Raw genomic sequence first — 14,856 nt, 5'->3', positions numbered from 1 at the left:
ATCGTCTTAAGACCTTGGATATTAGAGGGTACCCACAAGGTCTTAAGACTTTTCCCAGTATCCCACAAGCCTGCCCCACATGCTGGTACTTGGGAGAACCACAGGTACCAGCATGTGGGGCATTAATGGCTCGCCGTTACCCAGTGGCATAACTAGATACATGTGGGCCCCATAGCAAAAGTTTTTAAGGGTCCCTATTTATCATCTAATGCTGAAAAATGTATACAGCACATGATACTTTGACAGGCAAAGTGGGCCCCATAGCAGCTGCACCCCCTGCACCTATGGTAGTTACGCCCTTGCTGGTACCTATAGCCCCCCTGTAAAGGAAATATAAAAAAAACACAGGTTTTTAAATATTTTATTAAACTTCATCTTGTCTTCACCCAGGGGGGCTCCTGCCCCCCCAGGGCTTCTGCGGAGTCTTCACCTGGGGCAGCTGCCTTTTTAAGCTCTTTTGCATGGCCTCCACCACCTCCCAGGGATTGTTCTTCTGGAGCTCTTCTCTGCTCCCCCTCCGCCATCGGACTGGCTGCCCCGTCTTGAACTGGTTAATATAGCCAGCTCCAGGGGGTGGGGCAATGACAAGCCATGATTGTCTGGCCGTGGCCATTTTGAATTTTTATTTCCTCCACGCCGCTGGATGAGGGGGACCAAGACCACCGCTGAGACAATGCCACCACAAGGCTCAGTTTATTTAGGGTGAGGAGGGGTTCGGAAGTGCCACGAGTGGGGGAGGGCCCGGGTGCTGCAAGTGGGGGCGGAATTGCCGTGAGTGGGGGAGGGGTCCGGGTGCTGCATCTGGGCATCTCAGGGTGAGGAGGGAGCTGGGCATCTTGGAAGAGGTGCACAGGGCATCTTAGAGGTAGAGGGGTGCTTCTAGAGGTTAGCGCTAGCGGGCAGGGGATCCCTGTTGCGTATGAGAAGTCACCACGGAGTCCCTGCGGCAGATGGGAACTAGTAGTTCCCATCCGCCGCAGGGTCCCCGTCGCTGATCTCACATAAGCTGCAGGGACCCCCTGCCTGCTGGTGGGTGGCATGCAGCGGGGTCTGGCAGCACAGGGTCGGGTAGCGCTGGCGGGCAGGGGGTACCTGCAGCGTATGTGAAGTCAGCGGCAGGGTCTCTGCGGCAGATGGGAACTAGTAGTTCCCATCCACTGCAGGAACACTGCTGATAATCTCACATACGCTGCAGGGACCCCCTGTCCACCAGCACTGCCCCGCCTAACCCTGCGCTGCCAGAGACCGCTGCATGCCACCCACCAGCCTCCTGGGACATGCTGCAGAGTCCAGACAGGAAGTTCCCGCTGGTCAGAGCTTTCTGCTGCAGGCAGACAGTGAGAGTTGGGCAGCCAGGTACCTGAGACATTATAGGAACGAGGTGGCTGTGTGACCGGCCGGGTTGACCCCTTCAGTGATCACTCAGAAGCCACCACACAGCAGAGATGTACAAGGCGTTCTGAGTGATCACTTTACATTTACAGGCAAGGCTGTTATTCATCAGGGTCCCACGGGGCTGCGCGTCCATATCGCTGTGTGGGTTACACACACAGCGATATTTAGCCACTTTCTGAGCTGTTTAGTAAAATTATGTAAAATCGCTCAGAAAGTGGCTGATTATCGGTCCGTGTGTAGGGCCCATTAGTTCAGTTGCCAGAGGCAGCAGTGCCCCACTCACAGCCAGCAGTGGGAGAGGAATAAGAGGGAGAGGCAGCAGTGTTTTATGAGTGTAAGGGCCAGATGTATCAAGCTTCAAAAGTGATAAAATGGACAGTGATAAACAGACAGCCAATAAGCTCCTACCTGTCATGTTACAGGCTGGGTTTGAAAAATAACAGGGAGGAACTGATTGGCTAGCTGTTTATCACTCTCAATTTTATCACTTTTGAAGCTTGATACATCTGTCCTTAAGAGAGGGAGGAAAGGGAAAAAGCAGGAAGGAGAAAAAGGAGAAAGGCTAGGGGCAGAGAGAGAAATAAAGAGGAGATGAGAGATATTGCTGACAGAAAGAAAGGCGCAGGGGAGAGAGGAGAGGCAGTAGGGGAGCGACAAGCGAGAGCACGAAAGAGAAGGGGGCGGGGGGAGAGAGAAAAGGGGTTGAGGAGTCAGCAAAAAAAAAAAGAGGGGAGAGTTGACACAGAGGCGGGTGGGAGAGAGGGGATAGAGGCAGTGTTGGGGAGGAGAAGGAGAGGCAAGAAGGGTGGTGAGGGAGAGTAGGTGTTTGTGTTTCGAGGGGAGCCCCCCCAGTACAAACAGTAGTGTAGTAGGTCTCCTCTGCCCAGGCACCGGTGGCGCAGGTCTCATGTGCCATCATCCTCACTGGTAGTGCAGGGTCTCTTATGCAGCCACTGAAGGGAGGGGGCAGTTAATTAAGGGGGGTTGGGCAGTCGGTTGGCAGAGCAGCCATGCCCGATCGGCAATATTAATATAAAAAAACACCTGGAGAATAAAAAGGGTGCAGGGGATTGCCTTCCAGGGCCATGGGGCCCCCCAAGCGGCCGTGACCCATAGCGGTGCCATCCCCCTGTACCCTCTGTAGTTACGCCACTGCTCAAAAGCGTTATGTGATGGGACCCAAAAACTGTGGAGTAGGACCCCAACTTAACAAAGAGGGGTTCCGGGGACACACACTTTATTTTTCACTGAGTGCGATTACTGTGACTAGGAGAGAGGGGGGCGACACTGCTGCCGAGTAGGAGATCGGAGGTGGGGCACAGTTAGGAGAAGGGGGGAACAATGCAACTAGGTGTGAAGCCAGTGGGAAGGGGAATGAAACACTGTGGTCGGTTGTGATAGGGTGCAGTCTCTTGGGTGGGGGGGGTCAGAAGAAAGAGTGAGTGGAGTGATGTCAAAGAGGATGTTGGGGAAATACTGCAAAAAAGAGGAGCAAGAAAGGGCAAGGGGTGCGAGAAAGAGGGAGAAGGCTTCTTGGAAAAAGTGGTGCAAGGGGTAGGGTGTCAGGGAAAGGAAGAAGAGCAAAAGAGGGACAGAGTTACAAGCAGGAGTAAGAAAGAAAGAGAAAGAGAGAGAGAGAGAGAGAGAGAGAGAGAGAGAGAGAGAGAGAGAGAGAGAGAGAGAGAGAGAGAGAGAGAGAGAGAGAGAGAGAGAGAGAGAGAGAGAGAGAGAGAGAGAAAGATGGGAGCAAGAGTGAGCGTGTCAGGGAGAGAATGGGGGAGAGAAGGTGCCTGGGAAAGAAAACGAGAGTGTCAAAGATGAAGTAAGAGATGGTATCAGGAAGAGAACGAAAGAGACAGCGCCAGGGAGAGAGAGGAAGCGTGGTGAAAGATGGGGAGGAGAGAGACAGACTGTGGCAGAGTGAGGGTTGATACAGAGGGGGCAGGGGGGAAGAGAGCAGAGGAGAGAGAGAAAAAAAAGTCAGCAGCAGGGAAGAGAGAGAGGGTGAGAGACAGGGGAAAGAGGGAAAAACGGAGGGGTGAAGAAGGCAAGAGGGGGCAACACAAAAGGGGGAGAGGAGGCAGGTCTCATTCTCACCAGCACCGGTTGAGAAGCTGGGGGGTGCCCGCCAGACAGGTGAGAAGTGGGGGTTGTTGGGAAGCAGGGAGTGCAAGGGGGGTATGCCGCCGAGTAGGTGAGAAGCAAGGGGTGGTGCCCGGGTAAACAGGCAGGGGGTTTGAGATGCCCGCCGGGCATGTGTGGGAAGGGTAGGGGAGTTGAGAGGCGGGGGGATGACCGGGTAAGTGTGGGTGGGAGTGGGGTGTGAAGCACGGGAGGGTGGTGGGGTGTCAGCCAGACAGGTGAGAAGCAGGGGGGGGGATGTGGGTGGTGAGAAGCAGGAGGTGCCACAGGGTAAGAACAGGGGACAGGGGTGTCACCGTGCAGGTGAGAGGCAAGGGGGGTGCCTGGGTAAGTACGGTAGAAGCAGAGGGGGGATGACGCTGGCGTGGAGATAAGCAGGGGGTTTGGGGTGCCTGGTAAGAAGGAGGGGGCGGGGGCGTCAGATGGGTGAGAATTGCAGGGGGTGGCCGGGTCAGGAGATGTTGTCGGGTGAGAAGCGGGGAGGGGGTATGCCAGGTAAGAAGTGGGGAGGGGGTGCCCGTCGGGCCGGAAGAAAGGGGTGCCATAGGATAAGAATGGAGGGGCGTGGTGGCTGCTGCCTGGTGAGAAGCTGGTGGGGTGCCAACCGTACAGGAGAGAGTAAAGGGGGGGGGGGAGCCCCTGGGCGATGCCCGCTGGGCGGGTGAGAAGCAGGGAGGATAACGGGGTAAGGGAGGTGTCACAGGGGGTGAGAAGCGCGTGGAGGGGGGTTAAAGTGCAGAGGTAGTCCCGCCAGGGGTGTTTTGATAAGTGCAGGGGGTGGCGGGGTGAGAAGGGCGGGGTGCCAGCCGGGAGCGTTGAGAAGAGCAGAGGGTGCCGTTGGGCGAGAGGCAGGAAGGGGCCATGCCAGGTAAGAAGGGGGGGTACCTGTCGAGCGGGAAGAAGGGGGTTCCACAGGAAGAGAGACTTATGAGTCAGAAGAGACTTATGTCGACTGTCATTAGGTCGACCCCGGAAGGTAGACATGGGCCAAGGTCGACAGTCATTAGGTCGACATGAGTTTTTCACTGTTTTTTGAGCCGACATGTGCCGACAGGCGGTATTTCATGCCCTACCATCCACTGGGAGAATAAAAAAGTGTGCCGAGCATAGCGAGGCACCGTGCCCGAAGCACAGCGAGCGAAGCAAGGGGCTGCGGTTCAACTCCAACTGTGTCCATGTCGACATTCGGGTCAAAAACCAGTGAAAAACTCATGTCGATATAATGACTGTCGACCTAAAACCATGTCGACCTTAAGTCATGTCGACCTTGGGGCCAGTCGACCTAATGACTGTAGACTTAATTCTGTTCTGACAGATGTACCGATTCCAGGGGCAGTATGTGCAGGGGGGACAGTATGCGCAGGGGGGGACAGTGTGGGGGCAGTAAGCACAGGGGGGACAGTGTGGGGCAGTGTGTGCAGGGGGGACAGTGTGGGGGCAGTATGCGCAGGGGGGACAGTGTGGGGGCAGTATGAGCAGGGCGACAGTGTGGGGGCAGTATGTGCAGTGTGGGGTATTATGTGCTGGGTGGGCAGTGTGGGGTATTATGTGCAGGGTGCGCAGTGTGGGGTATTATGTGCAGGGTGGGCAGTGTGGGGGCAGGATGTGCAGGGGGGGACAGTGTGGGGGCAGGATGTGCAGGGGGGGACAGTGTGGGGGCAGGATGTGCAGGGGGTAAAGTGTGGGGGCAGGATGTGCGGGTGGTGGTGCAGGATAAGAACGGGAGCGGAGGGTGCTGCCGGGCGAGAAGGTGCCCGTCGATGGAGGGGGGGGGGGGGTGTGTTCCGCCGGGTAAGGTGGGTGGTAAGAGCAGGTGACGTAGGGGGTGCCCACCGGGCGGGTGAAAGAGTGCCGCTGGGTGTATGTGTACCTGATACTTGGGATGTCTCACACACACAGTCCGCACTCCGCAGCACATACTGCTCCTGCCTTCAGTAGGAAAGGAAGGAGGAAATGGAACTCAGTGTACTGACTCCTCCCACTGATCACAGTGGGTCACGTGGGTGTGATGTCATCACAGGTCCTTTAGCCCACTATAATTTCGCATCTACCGGAGATTCAGGGAGGAAGCGGAGGAGGAGCCCAGCAGGCACAAAGGAATCCATAGAGGGAGAAGCCGGCTACAGCACACATGAGCTCGGCTTGGAGGTGCTCCCCCTGGTGGCCCCAGGGCAGCTAAACGGCCAGCATGAGCAAAGAAAAGTGCTTTTCTTTGCTCCTGCTTGGTGTTTAACTGCTCTGGGGCCACCAGGTGGAGCACTTCCAAGCCGAGCTCCTGTGTGCGGCTGCTGACGGCTTCTCCCTCTATGGTTTCCTTCCTTCCTGAATCTACTGGGTTACTTCCTGCTTTTTCTGGGCTTAGCCTCGATGCTGCTACGTGACCGCGGCACATGGATTAGGTTTTTGGACACATATGGCTGCCTGCTGGAAGCTGCTGGATCTCTTCAGGCGATTTTGGCTGCTTGCTAGTAGCTATGGGGCTGGATGAACCGGACTGCTGCTGCTCCCGAAACCCCAGCTGTGGGTCCTCTGCTCTGTGATCTGTGCTAGGTAAGGGATGCTTGTGGTTTCTTTCACCCCTCTGCTCACTGGGATAGAGCTGCTGCTAAATGATGCTGTGATACCTTTATTCCCCCTGCTAGCTGGATAGAGCTGTTGCTGAATGGAGGATATCTGTTTGTTGTCCAGCTCTACTGCTGCCTCCCCTGCCATTTAACCACTTCCTGGCCAGGCTCGCCCCCCCGCTCCTCCTGACTGGCTAGCAAGGGTGCCAGGTGTGAAAAGGGCCTTCCCGCCATTTGGACCTCGGTCCACCACCACCCCTCCCCCCTATGCCTCTCTGGGCACCATCTTGACTTCCTACGCTCTCTTTACTGCACCATTCTTCTTTACCTACTGTCACCCTGCAGAATGTCATTATTTCACACTCCTGCAGAATGGCATCATTATTTCACCCATTTCCTGGCATGGTTTGGGTAAGGCACCAGCGAGTTCTGAGTCCCAATTTGGAGCCCAGGCTGTAACTGAGCATATGGGTATTTGGTGCAGAGCTTAGAAACTTCCTGAAATGCAACCATTGCTGTATAAGGGGAAGTAAGTCACAGGTCTCTGCACAGAGTGCACTGCTGGTGGCTGCAGATCTGATTGTTGAGTGCCACAGTCTGTATATCTGATTGTTACTGGGTTATTGGGTGAGTGTCACACTCTGCAGACTTGTTTGACGCTGAGTGTCACACACTACAGATCTGATTGCCACTGGTGCAAATCTGATTGTTAAGTTAAAGGCTGCGGAATTTATTTCTGAGAGTCGGACTGCTTTCCTTTTTGAGTAAGTAAAGGTGCATACACACTGTACAATTTTTTTTTTTTTTTTTTTACCAATTTTGTTGAGACATTTCCATTGAACCCAGTGTCCTGGATGAAAGATGTTGACGAAAGATATTGGTGACAGACGGATGATGATGCGCAATCATCAAGATTGTTCGTCAACTGTGCATGCAGCTCAATTTGTATATATTTCAAAAAGAGCCTATAAACTGTAGCTAGATCTTTCATCTGTTGTTAATATCTTTCGTCCAGGACACTGGATTCAAGGGAAATGTCTTTCAACGAAATTGGTCAAAAAATTGGACGTTGTGTATGCACCTTAAAGGTGCATACACACTGTACAATTTTATTGACCAACTTTTTTGACCAACTTTGTTAATTTCGGCAATTCTGAATGAAATTGGTCAAAATATCTTTCAGTGCGTTTGCGACGAATGATGATGTGCATACCCGCCAGTTGTTCATCAAGATTGTTAGTCAACTGTGCATGCAGCTCAGTTTGGATATCTTTCAAAAAGAGCCTATAAACTGTAGCTAGATCTTTCGTCCAGGACACTGGGTTCAATGGAAATGTCTTTCAATGAAATTGGTCAAAAAAATTGTACAGTGTGTATGCACCATAAGGGTGTCACAAATTGTATGCTGCCATATACTCTTCTAGTGGACCAGGTGCCCCACATTGGCATCATGGTAAGTTAACTAGAAGGGGGGGCTCAGGCTGCAGTGTTTTAATGTTGTGAGGAATGTAGTGTGGCAGGTAGTTGTATCTAGTGTAATGATGTATTATGTAGTGTAGTGTAGCCCCCAGAAGGGACTTCAGTATGTTCAGAAAGCACTTCCCGTCCTGTAGTTCAGGCCTGGCCAACCTGTGGCTCTCCATATGTTGTGAAACTACAAATCCCAGCATGCCTTGGCACAGTTTTAACACTACCTTATAGCAAAACTGTGTCAAGGCATGATGGGATTTGTAGTTTAGCAACATCTGGAGAGCCACAGGTTGGCCGGGCCTGCTGTAGGTGTTACCTCTATTAAGTCCTTTGGGGGAGGAGTGTCATTCTAAGGTGCCCTGCCCCCCCCCCCCCCCCCCCGAAGGCTTAATACAGTACCTGTCTGCCTGCTTTATTTGTGCATACTCCCTGTACCTCCATGAGGAAGCAACAGTAGTGCAGGCCCTGTGAGTATATGTATTTAAATCACAACAGAATTTGCTGTTCTATATAAGAAACTGTTAATGAATAAATAAAAAATCTATATCGATAGATAGATAGCGAGAGAGATATCTATCAGTGAAATACATATGGATGACTGCCCTATGGTGGAATTCTCTCCCAACCCTTCCTCATCACAGCCTATCCTTTCTACGCCACAGTTTAAATGTGTTCGGTATGACTCATTGGCGGCCAGGATCCCGGGGGTCTGTATACCGACATCGTAATCCCAGCTGCTGGTATTCAGACAGGGTGAGCTCAAAAAGTCCCCACTTTACCCCTCCCAGCTGCAATTTCTTTCACCTACTCCTTAATTTTTTTATACCAGCCATTCATTATATGTATTCTCAGCATTCATTCTATTTGTTATCCCCCCCCCCCTACACACACACACACACATTTGCATATCTTGCCCCACATTCACTGCTTATGAAATATAATTAATGATACAGACTTCTGCTGCTTGGAGTGTGCTGCTTGGTCCTTGGTCCTTCAGCACTCAGGGTGAACTACATTAATAAAATAACAAATACAACAATGGTTTTATGTAATACTGTGGTAATGGAGCAGATTACAGCCTTGTCTTGGTATTGCATCTAACATTCCCTTATATTAAATGATGCTTTGTGCAGCGTATGGTTAGTGTTTCTGTACAGCTAAAATATTAGTATATTGTGCATATGACTTATCCTTGCCATACTGAGCCTGTATCTCATCCACATGTACATTTTCAATTGTTTTCAACAGGATGCCTTAAAATCATGTCAGCAAAGATCATGCTAGAAGAATCACGTCAGTATACAGATGCCAGCATCCCGACTGCCCTCACGAGACTGGCGATGGAGCTCTGAATGGAACAGGACACCGATGCCAGGATACAGACAGCCGTAATCCCATTCGGTAAGTAATCAGGGCAGCTGAGATTGCAGCCAGGGAAGGGGGGGTTAAGATGTGTACACACAAAGATTTATCTGGGAACAAAAATCTGGAAATGTATGGGAGAAAATGACAATCGTTGTTAGATGTTGGCGATGTGTTATAGGGTTTAGTATTAGGCACTAGTGGGAAGGGTTAGGGTCAGGTGCGCGGTTAGGGTGCAGTCAGAGACCCTGTCCAGATATTCCCTTTTGGGATGGTGGGGTAAGTATTATGACCGATGGCATCCTAAATGCTAGGATACTACATGTATCTTGGCAAAAAAACCGAACCCGGGATTGTTTTAAAACCTGTGTAATTTCTCACTTTTGCCTGGGGTTTCTTTCTGCGTGGGTCTGTATCCCAAAATTTAGTGCTAGTGGCCTATGCTTTGGTGCCTCAATATAATGATTTCATCCAAAATGTAAGGTATGCCTATTCCAGATAATTGCCATCAATTTAAACATTTGAAGTGTAGCTCTGCCAGTCAGAATCAAGGTATTGCATGTAGGAGACGGAGCTACACTTCAAAGGTTACATTTGATGCTATAAGTCTGGAAGAATAGGCATCAATGTAACCAACTTTTTGGGTGAATCAGAATGATGAAATCAGTTGATGTCAATGTTTTAAAAGGATAGGCATCAGTTCAGTTTCCTAGTATATTACCTGTTTATTTTTAAAGAACAGAGGGGTAGATTTAATAAGCTCAGTGAAGTGATAGTGTCTGGTTTTTATCACCGGCCAATCAGCTCCTATCTGTCATTTTTCAAACTAAGCCTGTAACTTCACAGTTAGGAGCTGATTGGTCGGTGATAAAAACCGGACATTTTATCACTTCACCGAGCTTAATAAATCTGCCCCTAAATTGAGGAACAATCTGCTGTATATTCTGTGCCAGCCTATTGCAGGATCATTCAAATACAACACGTATTGGACGAATACCTCTTTGCTTCACTGGAGTTTGGACTTTAATACCTTAAATTTTGGTTCAAGTCCTAATATTGTAATATATATCCTAATATTCAGGCACCATACCACTATTGTGGTGTATGTTCTAGTTTATGTTGTTCAGCCTTCAGGGAACAGTTGTTGGGCTGCCTTTAGTTGTGTTTCATATATTGTTTTCTAAATTGTATAAGCGTGTTTTTATAAATTGGGGTTATGTATAATATCAAGTTTCCACTCTGGAAACCTATTCGAAGAGTAAGAGGGCCCTTGGACAGAGTTGTCCACTGTGGGTTTACCCTGTACCCTTATGGGCAATCCCGACATTAACTATATCTGTTTTTGTATGGCATCATGCGGTATATTGACCTCCTGTACAGTGTTGTGCGTTTAAATTTGATAGGTTTGTAAACTAATACAAAAACTTACTTGAATGGTTTTCCCCTTCTCACTAGGGCAGCTACTCTATTGAATATTGAGGTTTTTGGAAAAAGTTTGCAATGTTGCAAGAGGAAGCCAAAGTCTTCAATCACTCTGGATTTTATGAACAGCTTGGTGGTGGGACACAGGATACAGTTCTGCAGAGTCTCTGAAGATGCTGGGCAAGAATTTTATGGATTTCGATGCACAGGTAAATATAGATTTTAATTTGTTTTCCCAATTTCTCATATTATCCTTTTAAGTTTCCCCATCCCCCTACTGTCACTACAATGTCTGCTAGGGTGGTAGAAGTAAGAGTGAGTGGCATGGTTGACAGGGTGTCGGAAAGTGCAAAAGAGAGGAGCTAGAAGAAGGCGAGGGGTGGTCAGGGAAAGCTTCATGGAAAAAGAAGGGATGAGAGAACGAGAGGAGCGAGACATAGCATTCTGAAAGAGAAAGGGGGTTGAGGAAGAGAAGGATTGCAAGCAGGAGTAAGAATGTCAGGGATAGACTGGAGCAGGAGTCAATGTCAGAGAGAGAAGGGGGAGTGGAGGTGTCGCAAAGACAACGAAAGAGTGTGTTGTGGAGAGAAAGGGGTTAGACAGAGAGGATGTCGGAGAGCTAGACATATGATGCCGGGAAGAGGAGGGTGATAGTGCAAGGGAGAGACTGTGAGAGGGAGGAAAGAGGGGAAACTGGAGTACACAGGGGAGAAAGACCAGGGGCTGAGAGAGATGAGTGGCGAGATGGAGTAAGAGTGAGGGTCGACAGAAGGGGGTGGGGAATAGAGCAGGGCAGTAGGGTACAAGGGGAGAGAAAGGATAGACAGCAGCTGAGAGAGAGTTTGACAGACTGGGTGGGGGCAGAGCATGGGAGAGAGAAAGGGGGGCCTGGGACAGAGCAAAAGAGGAGACAGGGAGAGGGTGAGCCAACAAGAGGCGAAAGGGGTTGAGGCAACAGTGAGACGACGGGGCTAAGCTGACGGGGGTGAGACTATGGGGCGAGAGGGTGAGGTGATTAGGGGTGAGAGGGGGTAAGGTGACTGGGTGATTCCACAGGGAGTGAGGGGGGCTTTGTGGAAAAAGAGTTAATGAGAGAACGAGAGGTACAAGAGAAAGTGTTCTGATAGAGAAAGGAGGACAAGGAAGAGAAGGGTTACGAGCAGGAGTAAGACTGTCAGGGAGAGACTGGAGCAAATGTCAGTGTCGGAGAGAAGGGGGGAGTGGAAGTGTTGCAAAGACAGCGAAAGAGCATGTTGCAGAGAGAAAGGGGGTAGACAGATAGAGCGACGGTGTCAAGGAGAGCGCTAGAGTGATGATGCTGGGGATAGGAGGGTGATAGAGCAAGGGAGAGACTGACTGAAAGGGGGGAAACTGGATTTGATAGGGGAGAAAGACCAGGGACTGAGAGAGATAAGTGGTGAGATGGAGTAAGAGTGAGGGTTGAAAGAAGGGGCAGGGGGAATAGAGCAGGGCAGTGGGGTACAAGGGGAGAGAAAGGATAGATGGGTGCTGAGAGAGAGGGTGACTAACAGGGGGTGGGGGCAGAGCATGGCAGAGAGAAAGGGGATCCTGGGACAGAGCAAAAGAGGAAAGACAGGGTGGGGGCGAGAGGGTGAGCCAACGGGAGACGAGAGGGGTTGAGGCAACAGTGAGGTGCCGGGGCTAAGCTGGCAGGGGTGAGACTATTGGGTGAGAGGGTGAGCTGACTAGGGGTGAGAGGGGGTGAGGTGATGGGGTGATTCCACAGGGAGTGAGAGGGGCTTTGTGGAAAAAGAGGTAATGTGAGAACGAGAGGTGCAAGAGAAAGCGTTCTGATAGAGAAAGGGGGATGAGGAAGAGAAGGGTTGCGAGCTGGAGTAAGAATGTCAGGGAGAGACTGGAGCAAGTGTCAATGTCAGAGAGAGAAGGGGGAGTGGAGGCGTCGCACAGACAACGAAAGAGCATGTTGCGGTGAGAAAGGGGGTAGACAGAGTGAGAGGGTGTCAAGGAGAGAGCTAGAGAGATGATGCCAGGGAGAGGAGGGTGATAGTACAAGGGAGAGACTGCCAGAGAGGGAGGAATGGGGGAAACTAGAATGCAGAGGGGAGAAGGACCAGGGGCTGAGAGAGATGAGTGGCAAGATGGAGTAAGAGTGAGGGTTGAAAGAAGGGGCAGGGGGAATAGAGCAGGGCAGTGGGGTACAAGGGGAGAGAAAGGATAGACAGTAGCTGAGAGAGAGGGTGACAGACAGGGGGCGGGGAAAAGCATGGGAGAGAGAAAGGGGGGTCCTGGGACAGAGCAGAAGAGGAAAGACAGGGAGAGGGTGAGCCTACAGGAGGCGAGAGTGGTTGAGGCAACAGTGAGGTGACAGGGCTAAGCTGGCGGGGGTGAGACTATGGGGCGAGAGGGTGAAGTTACTAGAGGTAAGAGGGGGTGAGGTGATGGGGCGATTGCACAGGGAGCAAGAGCAGCTTTGTGGAGAAAGAGGTAATGAGAGAATGAGAGGTGCAAGAGAAAGCGTTCCGATAGAGAAAGGGGGATGAGGAAGAGAAGGGTTGCAAGCAAGAGTAAGACTGTCAGGGAGAGACTGGAGCAAGTGTCAGTGTCAAAGAGAGAAGGGGGGAGTGGTAGTGTTGCAAAGACAACGAAAGAGCATGTCGCAGAGAGAAAGAGGGTAGACAGAGAGAGAGGGTGTCAAGGAGAGAGCTAGAGAGATTATGCCGGGGAGAGGAGGGTGGTAGAGCAAGGGAGAGTCTGCCAGAGAGGGAGGAAAGAGGGGAAACTGGAGTAGAGAGGAGAGAAAGACCAGGGGCTGAGAGAGATGAGTGGCCAGATGGAGTAAGAGTGAGGGTTGAAAGAAGGGGCAGGGGGAATAGAGCAGGGCAGGGGATGCAAGGGGAGAGAAAGGATAGACAGCAGCTGAGAGAGCGGGTGACAGACAGGTGGTGGGGGCAGAGTATGGGAGAGAGAAATGGGGTACTGGGACAGAGTAAAAGAGGAAAGACGGGGAGAGGGTGAGTCAACAGGAAGTGTGAGGGGGTAAGGCAACAGTGAGGCGACGGTGCTAAGCTGGCGGGGGTGAGACGTTGGGGCGAGAGGGTGAAGTGACTAGGGGTGAGAGGGGATGGGGTGACAGGGTGATTGCACAGGGAGTGAGAGGAGCTTTGTGGAGAAAGGAGGTAATGGGAGAACGAGAGGTGCAAGAGAAAGCGTTCCGATAGAGGAAGGGGGATGAGGAAGAGCAGGGGTTGCGAGCTAGAGTAAGACTGTCAGGGAGAGACTGGAGCAAGTGTCAGTGTCAGAGCGAAAAGGGGGGGGTGGAAGTGTTGCAAAGACAACGAAAGAGCATGTCGCAGAGAGAAAGAGGGTAGACAGAGAGATGGTGTCCAGGAGAGAGCTAGAGAGATGATGCCGGGGAAAGGAGGGTGATAGTACAAGGGAGAGACTGCCAGAGAGGGAGGAAAGTGGGGAAACTTGAGTAGAGGGGGAGAAAGACCAGGTGCTGAGAGAGATGAGTGGCCAGATGGAGTAAGAGTGAGGGTTGAAAGAAGGGGCAGGGGGAATAGAGCAGGGCAGGGGGGTACAAGGGGAGAGAAAGGATAGACAGCAGATGAGAGAGAGGCTGACCGACCAGGGTTGGGGACAGAGCATGGGTGAGAGAAAGGGGCTTGGGACAGACTGAAAGAGTAAAGACAGGGTGGGGGCGAGAGGGGGTGAGTCAACATCAGTGAGAGGGCTTGAGGTAACAGTGAGGCAACGGGGGTAAGCTGACAGGGGTGAGACGATGGGGCGAGAAAGTGAGGGTCTCTCCCTAGTCACCTCACCCCTGTCAGCTTACACCTGTTGCCTCACTGTTACCTCAAGCCCTCTCACTGATGTTGACTCACCCCCTCTCGCCCCCACCCTGTCTTTACTCTTTCACTCTGTCCCAAGCCCCTTTCTCTCACCCATGCTCTGTCCCCACCTCCTTTCTGTTACCCTCTCTCTCATCTGCTGTCTATCCTTTCTCTCGCCTTGTTCCCCCCTGCCCTGCTCTATTCCCCCTGCCCCTTCTTTCAACCCTCACTCTTACTCCATCTCGCCACTCATCTCTCTCAGCACCTGGTCTTTCTTCCTTCTCTACTCCAGTTTCCCCTTTCCTCCCTCTCTGGCAGTCTCTCCCTTGTACTATCACCCTTCTTTCCCCGGCATCATCTCTCTAGCTCTCTCCTTGACACCATCTCTCTGTCTACCCTCTTTCTCTCTGCGACATGCTCTTTCGTTGTCTTTGCAACACTTCCACTCCCCCCTTTTCTCTCTGACACTTACACTTGCTCCAGTTTCTCCCTGACAGTCTTACTCTTGCTCGCAACCCCTTCTCTTCCTCATCCCCCTTCCTCTATCGGAACGCTTTCTCTTGCACCTCTCGTTCTCCCATTACCTCCTTTCTCCACAAAGCTCCTCTCACTCCCTGTTCAATCACCCTGTCACCCCATCCCCTCTCACCCCTAGTCACTTCACCCTATCGCCCCATCGGCTCACC

General features: G+C 51.5%; 1 long non-coding RNA gene across 3 annotated transcripts in view; it reads left to right on the top strand.

Annotated features, from left to right (window-relative positions):
* Window positions 1–5,597: 5,597 nt before the first annotated feature.
* The window catches only part of LOC146053355 (uncharacterized), a 29,127-nt gene continuing 19,868 nt past the window's right edge, over window positions 5,598–14,856 (top strand). Inside the window, exons 1-3 of one of the 3 annotated variants that reach the window (XR_014467734.1) lie at window positions 5,598–6,087; window positions 8,820–8,972; window positions 10,389–10,564. This is a non-coding gene — a long non-coding RNA (uncharacterized LOC146053355). The remainder of the gene's footprint in view (window positions 6,088–8,819; window positions 8,973–10,388; window positions 10,565–14,856) is intronic. The other 2 variants (XR_014467732.1, XR_014467733.1) reach the window with 2 other exon arrangements.

The sequence above is a fragment of the Crinia signifera genome, unplaced genomic scaffold (assembly GCF_055691185.1).
Source record: "Crinia signifera unplaced genomic scaffold, ASM5569118v1 HAP2_SCAFFOLD_157, whole genome shotgun sequence".
Classification (NCBI taxonomy): Eukaryota; Metazoa; Chordata; class Amphibia; order Anura; family Myobatrachidae; genus Crinia; species Crinia signifera.
The sequence above is the reverse complement of the archived record's forward strand: the minus strand, read 5'-3'. Positions and strand labels throughout refer to the sequence as shown.